The following is a 9,908-nucleotide window of genomic DNA, read 5'->3' as shown; positions in this document are numbered from 1 at the left end:
TGGTGAGGGCATCACGCAGAGGCTCTTCTGGAGACAACTATGGCCACCCACAGCCACCTCATTGCAGAGGGAAAGGACAGACACTCAGTGAGGAGGTTTAGAGGCTCCTCAAGCAGGTGGGTAGAGCACCACGGCAGACTGAGCTTCCTCAGTGCTCGTTGCTCTGATCTCCCTTGGGCTTTTGCCTCAGAGTCCTCCACCTTGGAGCATGTTGGGTGACTGTAAGTTAATGCCTAGGTGTAGAAAATAGCTCTTGAGACTTCAAGGATGGGATGTCAGAAAGAGTAAACTTCCCCAGGAGCAAGGACAGCTGCTTCACTTTATGACCAAATATAATGTCATCTCAAATAGGTATTCTCTTATCCATGGATGTCTTCCAGGGCCTGCAGCAAAGGGTACTCCATCTGTAGTACCTTGCTTTTACAAAACTGATTATCTAAGGCTGAGCCTGGCTGGCCACAGGCATGCCAGAAAGCCAGAACAGCAATCCCAGTATTTCTGACCAACCCACTTCAGGGAAGTACCAGCAGAAATGAGGGGAAAGCCCACTCTCCTTAAGCTTTGCAGGCTCCAAATTGTTGTCTGTCTCACAAAAGACTGAGTATTGAACTCAGCCAAACACCCCTTGGAATTTCACTGCTTATTGGTCAGCTCTTAGAAAACCTTTGTCTGAAGAAGAAGATGGAAAACCAGTACCTCATTCTGTATGTCAGTTTTTCTGATGGGCTGTAGATGTAATGCAGCAGCAGGACATCAGTGTAAGAGATATTGCTTTGGAAAGTATCTGGGGAACAATGTTGTGATTGTCTGTAGTCTGGCAGGAATGAGCAGGAGGCAGGGAAATGTTGGTTCAAGGTGCTGTATCCTCATCTACATTGATTTCTGTAAGAAACTGGTGTGTGTGCTCTTGCACTGATGATAAGCTGGGCTTACTCGATGTTTTAAGAGCTCAGTTCAAAGCAGATGTTCTGCTAAATTAATGAGACATTTAAAAATAAATCACATGACTATTATTGATAGCAATACCCTTAGCCCCCAGAGGCTCCAGGTGCTCTTAATTCTCACTGGAGTGCTAAATACTCAACTTCTTCAGAGAAAAAAAGAAAAAAACATAACAAATAAAGGTTAAGTATGTTCAACTCATCATTTTTGGCAATGTCCCTTTAACTCAGGTGTCAGTTGGAGGGGTTCTTTTCTTGACACATTTTCTTCTGTTATTTTCCTAAAATCCCTCTAGATACCATAGCAACAGCTGGATCACATGCTCCTCGGTGTGCTCCCTGTAAGCAGATGTGAACAGTGCTGGCTAACAAAGGCTCAGCAAGTGCTGGACAGAAAAAGGACTGAATTCAGCCTCTACATTTTTTAATAACTCACAGCAAAGGCTTTCCATAATTTCTTATGACACAGGTAAATCCAGATCCAAATGAAAAACAGATTCAAGTTACTTCATTGTCTAATAGAAAGACCATCAAGATAGCTGGCATTTTACAGCCATTTTCTCCCCATCCTATGTAAGGAATTCATGAAAGTCTGAGACTGAAATACATTTCCATATTCAAAGTGCCTGGATGAATACTATGTCTGCTTTATTGATGGGTTATTCCTGGTATTAAATTGATTACATTCTTTGGTATTTTTTGAAACTTTATTCAAAAAAGGAATCAGAACTATTCAGCTGTCAATGAATGATCTAAATTCATGTGTACTCTAACATGTCAAGTAATACAGGTCTGCTTGGCCTAATAACTATGTCATTGTTTTTTAAATCACAGAATAAAGCTTCTCACATGTCAAATGAGCATTTAATAATGCCATCCCTTAGAGGAAGCGTTCATAATCCTTTTCCTTGACTAATGCGGAAAATCTGTGTACAACCTTATTTATGTTCATATTTAGGAGAGTAAAAAATGATAATTCTCTCCTTTAATCTGATTTCTGCTTCCAAGTATCTCCCATAAATTCCTCCCATGTAACACCAACCATATGCAGTCTCAGCTGTGTCACAGTCACTAGATTCAAAACCCACTTGCAGTGCACAGAGTCTGTAGCTATGTCAGACATTGTGTAATCAATGTGTACTTTAATTATGGGGTCTTACAAGGACAAATAAATCATACCTCCTTGCAGCATGATGGAAGGGCTAAAATCCAAAACAGGGAGAGAGAATATTAAATTTATTCTGTTTTGCAACTAGATTGAGGGTTAGTAGGAAATCATTGCTAATGCTTCTGATGAAAATCTAGACTCAATTCTGTGATTTGTAAAATATAAAGTGTCTCTGAAATTGAAGATGCCTATGGAGCTCTTAGACTAATATTTGTTTACAGTGTCTGCTTCAATTTAGATGCAAAAACTGAAGGGATCTAATTATTTTCCTTCTCTTTTACAAAGTCACTTTTCATTACATACCATTAAGTTAGAAATCCAGGGCGGAAATATTAAGCAGTAAAGTCTACTGATTTTAGCTCTCTTTTCTATATGAAGACTAATGAATGTCTCTGTGTGTGTGTGTGTGCGTGTGTGTGTGAGTGCCTTATGCTTCTGCCACCCTCTTGGAGGTGATGCAGGAGATTTTGCTGATTGCTGAACGTGCTCACTAGTAAGGTTAGAGTAAGGGAAACAGCTCATGTCAAGTAAAATGACAGCCCCTGCTCCAAAGCCTGAGATCATTGCAAGCACACTGCCCGACAGGCATTTTTATGCATGGCTTCCATTGGTCTGGAGTCGTCTCTGAGCTATGTAAAAAGGCACTGGTGCTTTAACAGGGTGGGCATGAAAGGTGGAAGGAACACAGGATATTAATAGCTTCATAATGTTTACTTGGCTGGGCAGATGAAGGTTTAGGTGGGATGGTGTCTATCAATCACTGGGTCTGTGTCTGAGCCTCTCCTGCATGTCCTGGGACAGCAGGACATAACTGGAAGGGACCTTCCTGGCAGGAGAAGAGGAGACACCAAAGGCACAGAGTATTCTAATGGCTCAGAACAGCTCAAGTGTGCTGCCAGTGTCCTCCTGGACTGCCTGCACTGCCACAGGCTGCTGTGTAGCTCTTCACAGAAAACAGTCTGGAGGGTGACCCACACTGTCTGGCTGCAGGACAAATCAGCCAGGTGGGCCAAGGGTGCTTGTCCTGCTCCTGCCCCCTGTGGGGAGACACAAGTCCCTGCTCCCTAGACTGCTGGCTGAGCATTTCTCCCAAGAACAGCAGATGAGGTTGGAACAATGACTTTATGAAAAACCAGAGCAGTTCAGGCTAGGGAGGTGAGCTCTTCCATACGACCTGTAGTGGCTGTTAGCCCCTGCCCTGCCACCAGGGACTGGTCTTCCTGCCAAACCATCCCACTCCAGGGAGGACACAGGCACAGGCCTTTAAATTGATACTGCAGTTAAGTAATTACAGCCTCTTCACCTTCAGCCTGATTGCAGCTGACTTGAGGGAAAGCAAGTTCAGAAATCTAGTTCTGTCTGTCTAAGGGTTGCTGAATAATAGGGCTGGTTAAACCAGGCTAAATTAGAATTTAACAGGCATTGCCCTGGGGATGGTCTTACAACCCATAAGTAAAGGAAACAGGCAAGCAATCATCAGCAAATCCTAGGAGGATGAACCACATGCAGATTGGTTTAAACTCAGGAACAGCAATTGTGTTTATAAGTGGAAATTATTTGTTGTTTTGTTTGTAGTCATTGTACACAAACATTTTTGCTCAAAACTTATTAGACAGACCATGTATGTTATGTTTGTGGAAGGACAAAATAATTCTTAAAACATAACCATAATCACAAAGAGATTGTTTCATCTCAGATATGTTTACTGACCTTTCACCACCAGAAAATGCTTTTTTACTGCAGTCTGTAGCAAGAGAAATTCCAGAGAATTGTAATGTGTGCAATTAACAGTGGGTCAACATTGTAGCTGGCATAATTCTGGGTGGCTACAGCTTGCAGATATAGTTACTTACATCAACTGAGTGTCTGGCCCCAGGAATGTAAAATAAGATCTGCTGTGCAGAATGAGACCACTGTTACAGAGGACCCCATGACTAGCCTTTGTATGTGAGAAAATGCACAGTTAATAGGATTTTGTTATTAGTGAATTTGATCTCATACTGTGCTTTATTTTATTCCAGATCAGACTGGCAGATATTTAGCCCCAACAAAGCCAAGACTGTGAGAGCATTTTTTTACCTATTGCAAACATTTTCCTGTGTGTCCTGTTACTCCCCAGGCACAGGAGCCTGCAAGTGGCTGGGCTGCAGGTGGTATCACAGGGTGGCCTTGGGCAGCCTCACCCCTGTCTGGTATCCTGGACTTGAGGCTGCCAGTTCAGCTCTGGCAGAATCACAGTCCTCACAAATGTTGAAATGCAAACCAGAAAAACCAAGCTGCACCTTTTTATTTCTTGACAAGTACTTTAAATAGAAATACTCTGACCTGGTTTATTTAACGCTACTCCTGTCTTGATATTCCCATGTAGGAAAAAGCTGCGTGTCACTCTTTGCAGCAGCCCTGCTTTCAAAGCCTTAGGGCTGGATTCAGCCCAGCAGCCCTGTACTGGGGAGTAGCCACCCAGCTGCACCAAAAGCAAGGGTTATTTGACAACAGCTCAGAGCAACCCTTTTCAAGCCCTGAAGAGCACAGCAACTCAAATTATAGTCACTGCCTGCTTTGCTCTTTTCATGCTCTCTCCTTGCTTGGCACTGTAATAATAAAAGGCCTCCTTTAGAAAATAATGCACATTCTGTGTCGGTCACCCTTCCTGTAATTTATAGGAGCTAAGGACACCAGGAAAGCCCAAGAATAACAGGCATTTCTGCTGCATTTGAAGATAGCTTAGCAAAGTCTTCTGATAGATTAGAAGAAAAAATAAGCAGTTTTAATGCAGTACCCAGGCACCATCACCCACATCTGACTGAAAATATCAGTGAAACCAACCTTGAAGAAGGCTTTGCTTGTACAGTGGCTGGTGCCTCTGTACCTCAGGGCAGCAGAGCAGAGAAGGGAAACACCACAGGGGTAAATGCCTGAGGGTCAGTGCTCAGCTGGGCAAGAGCCTGGCCCAGGAGTACCCTCAGTGCTGGCTGTGGGTGGGCAAAGCTCTCTTCTCATGTAACAGACTGAGGACTGGGTACAGTACCCAGCAGAGCAAAGCATCTCTCATGTTTTATTGATTCTCTGTTCTTGCTTCACACCAGCTGCTGCATCCCCTCACACACAGTGCTTTCCTTGTTCCTCTGAGGCAAGGATAAGCTTTTCCTTCTCCTCCCAGTAATTGTGGAAAATCCATAAGCCAACATTGAACACTCACCATTGCAAGACAGGAGCTCTTCCCCTGGCTGAACTTCTTCATATCTCTCTGAGGTGTTAGAGATGGGAAGAGAGCTGCCTTTTCCTGATACCTTGTCTGATGATGCAACAACCTGCACTATCATCACAGGGCAGATGTTTTCTGCAGCAGCTGGGGAAAAATAATTAGTACAGCAGAGGTATAAGCAATCCTGCATTGTCTGTTCCTCAGCAACAGAGGCCTTAGGCTTTGGTTGCCTGAGCAGCAGCAGGAAAAGTGAGGTAGTTTGAGGGATCTATTACACCAGCCTGAATTTAGCTTGCAGCACAGTTTGATCATTCAACTGATGGAAAACACCCACCTTTGACCTCACTTGCTTCTCAGTTAATGCCTTCTGCTCCTCCTTTGTACCAGCATGAGTAAAACAGAAGCCTTCTGGAGGGGAAAACAGAGGTCCCTAATCTGCTGTGCAGACTGTAGAGGCTGGATTTAGAGGGGCAGCCCCTTGCCAGAGTGGAATTTGTTCTGCTTTTCATGGGTTACAGCTGCTATTGAGCAAACTTTTCTCTCCTTCTCTTATTTGCATAGCAGACTGCAAACTTTTCAGGCTACTTCAAATAGCAGTCTGGTTAAGATGAAATTCTTGCCACCAAGAGATCTGTCATTTAGCAGATGAATAGCATCATTGCGAAAGTTTTAAAAGAAATAATACATCTTTCATCCTCTGTGTCTTACCGTTACACTTAGTCTGTGCAGCTCACAGCTGTTTTTCAGGAGGGAGACAGATTTATGTAGAGAACTAATATACATATAAATCTCTTCCCCATATATGCTGCCTTCTCCTGTGTTGAATCTTGGACTTGGTATGAACTGATACAACACTCAGAACTTTATAGCATTGATGGAAGCCTCTGTCCACTGTGAAGCAGCTCCTCTTTTGGGTCTCCCTTAATTGGGGGAGGAATAAAAACTAATTCAAAGATAGCATTGCAATCAGTAATAGATTCATACTGATCAGATTAAGAAACTTTCATATTGAAAGGCTGCAGACTGTTCTCTCTCTGCCTAACTGCTGTTACATAAATTGATGGAGGATAAGAACTTTAAATCTGTATGGGATCTTCCAAACAGAGGTCCTTATAATTCTGCCAGGTTCTCATCTTACTCGTTTGAATATTGCTCCTTGTCTTGAGAAGAAGCATGAATTTCAATTTGCTGTAAATGCTTATTCCAATCCCATAAAGAATTTTCATTACATGTGATACAGATGCTGCCCCACATTTATACTTGGGGTTTCAAGATTGCAGAACAGACTGTAAGTGCTAAGAGAAAAAGCTTCATGATAGAACACAGGTCTAGCAAAAAAAGGAATCATTGAGCCACATAAGGGTATAGATGCAGAGACTACCAGGAAGACCACAGGCTGAATCTGGTGGTTACTTTCAGCATGGATGGTATCACCCTGCCCACGAGGCTTGCTGTAGAGACTGCCACACCCTGCTTCTGTAAAAGAGAGGGGAAGGACTGGATCTGTCTCCTACCACCTGTCAGAGCCCAGCTTATCAAATCTGGGGCTGCTGGCACTGCAGCAGAGCTCATGAGTGGATGCCCAGTATGTACTGACCATGATACAGGATGCATCTGGAAGCATATGCATCTTCCAGGAACACCATGGAATTCTAGGAATGCTCAGTGACTTCAGTCTTGGGTGTTGGGGAAGGATGACAAAAGGTGAGAGTTGTAGTGCAGTGTGGCTGCAAATTCTTTAATTCCAGCCATGCAGAGGCTGTTCATTTATAAAACAGCGCCATTCCTCTCTCATGTGTGCTGATTCAGGAGATGAAATTTCCTCCAGTACAAAAGCACCTGTTGCCTATTTTTTTACCTTTTCCTCCGGTGCTGAACGAATCCATATGCAGTGCTAACTCAGACTAATACCTTAAATGTAAACTTTATTTCACTTTCAAGAAAGGGTCAAAGACTGGATCTGTTAACTTGTAAGCCATTATCATAGGCAGCCTGTTTTCCAGCATCAGCACATCCCAACAATAGCAAGTACTGGCAGTTAGTTTGCCAGATCAGAAACTATGTCCAACTTTAAATCCACTACAGATTACTCTGGGCCTAAGACCAAACAGTATGCCCTGTCCCAAACACAAGAGAGGAGCTCCACCCTCCAAAACCAATTTAGCTTGTTATGACCTACATACTGAAAAGCATACTCTGGCGCTTGCATGCTGATTTAAACGAAATCAAGATGTTGATTAACTAAAATTAAGATGCATAGGGCACAGATGAGTCCTCTTCTACTTCTTGCTTCATATTGGGCCAAAAAAAGAAGAATGAGGAGAGATGCCTTTTGTTTTCTTTTTGTTGTTTTCTATTTTGCTATCGCAGTATTACATAGAAAAAACTAATCCCTTTCATTTAGCAAATCCATTTTGTTTCTTGGAGGGTTAAATCCTGCGTGCCTCAAACAAATGAGTAATCCAATTGGCTTCAATGTGACAACTCCCAAAAGGCAAATAGGATTTGACTCCCTCCAGAAAGCAGTACACAGATTTTTGTGAATGAGCTGTTTGAAATGCTGGATACTTTGTGAGCTAGCTCTGGTGCTACCCTATAAACCCATGACTGTCAGCCAGGTTTTCTTGTGCTAAAGGTTTAAATGGCTTCCTATGGCTCTAAATTTAAAATAGGGCCTCCAGCTACAAATCATAAATTTGACCATGTTGTTTTTGTCAGAAGGAGACAAGAGGGAGGAGAAGGAAGCAGTCTCTGAAAGCAGTAGTTAGGGCTAATTTACTGGATGTTTTAATTTGTTGAGAACCACATAATCTCCTAGGACTCTTGCAAAACTGTAAGCTCTCTAACATGAGAGATCAAGAGTGACTGAGCCACATTGTATAAGCCTCCCCAGTTTGCTGACACCAGGGGCTCTCTCAACTCTTCACTGACTGAATTTCTTTATTCTTATTAAGACCTTTCACAAGAGAGCAGACAATTGACCTTTTATTTTTCTCACATTTGCTACTGAGAGTGCAGGCTGTTTCCAGAATAGCCTGAATTTCTCTTTTTTGACACCTCTGGTTACTTCACAAAAGACAACTGGACACCTCCCAGCACCCACCTGCAATGTCTGCACTACAACAGAAGTGAGATCCCTGGACAAAAATATTCACACTGACAGAAGACCAGATCAAGAAGGTAGTTAACAGTCTGTATTCATGAAACTCATCCAAGGAAAATAGCTTCAGTGATCTAACTTTGAGAGCTGAAAAAATGTGGAAAAATCACCCATTGGCTCTTTAAAAACAGTCAGATACATAGAGGCACCGAGTCTAAATAGCAAGGAAGAGGAGAGAAAATCACAACAAATACTGTGCCAAACACATTTTGTGCTGATTTAAATAAGCCAAAAGATAGACTTAATGCCATCAGACAGAATTGCATGCCCTAAACTCCTGCTTACTTGCCCTGATTGCTAGAAGCATGGTCTCCCACAGACCCAGATCCTTTAAAAGGCAGCAAGGATCAAGCAACTTGCATTTTTAGGAGAATATTTGTATCCTCTAATTTTCTATTTTTTTTTCAGAGTAAAGCTTACAGAAGGAGAGGGGGAGCAGAGGAAGTTGTTATATAAGCAGTGAGAATAGGGAACTCTGATTAGGCTTGTACTCTGGGCTGCAAAATAAATAATCAGATAAAATGGATGCAAGAGCTAACACCAGGACTGAATATAGCTCAGGGTTTTGTTTCCTGGGAACTTCTTCCCTGATAATACAGTACAGGGAGGGTATTGCAAACTGGCATGGTCATTTTTAACATGTACTGTTCACTACTAAATTCAAATACTGTATTTTAAAGAAAAATCTTTGTATTCAGGATAGGCCTCAAACCAAAATGCTGGATATGAATACCTCCTGTCTGCTGTGCAAAGCTTGATTTAGGACCACTTTGGAGCAAAGGACTCTATTCCAATACTCTGCCCAGGCTGTGGGGTGACAGCAACTATACCCCTACAGCAGGCGGAGGGCCCTGTGGCCAAGCTTGTCCTGCCCTTGGCAGAACAAAATGGTGGAAATTTAGGGCAAGTTTGCAGGACATGACATTCTCTCCAGAGAAATTTCACAGACAAGACCATGCAATCTATGACCATTTGAAGAAAACTATTGCTCACCTTCTTAAATTACTTTGATTTCACAAGGACTTTGATTTCATTAATATAATAGCTTTCACTTTGCTAAACTTGAAACAGAGTCCCAAGACTTCAAAGAGCAAATATCATTGGAAAAGAAGACAGAAGTCATCCATGAGCTAATTTGAGATGATTCCCTGGAGTCTAATTTTTTAAAACTTTTTTTTTCCTCCAGTCTAGTCAAATGTGCTAATTAATAGATCTCAGTAGAAAAAAAAAACCACAAAATTAAAATAATCCAAATCTCATGGTAGGATCTGAAGTGCTTTCCAGTTCCACCCTGTGAAATGTGCCTCCCAACACCATGTGGGAAGCCCTGCGAGTTTGACTTCTGCAGGGGCAGTGTAGAGGTGGACTGGGGTAAGGTGAAGCTGTAGGAAGCTTGACAAACCTCATCCATGTGAGTCTCCCAGGTTTTGGGGG

The sequence above is a fragment of the Geospiza fortis genome, unplaced genomic scaffold (assembly GCF_000277835.1).
Source record: "Geospiza fortis unplaced genomic scaffold, GeoFor_1.0 scaffold112, whole genome shotgun sequence".
NCBI lineage: Eukaryota > Metazoa > Chordata > Aves > Passeriformes > Thraupidae > Geospiza > Geospiza fortis.
This window is presented reverse-complemented; position numbering follows the sequence as displayed.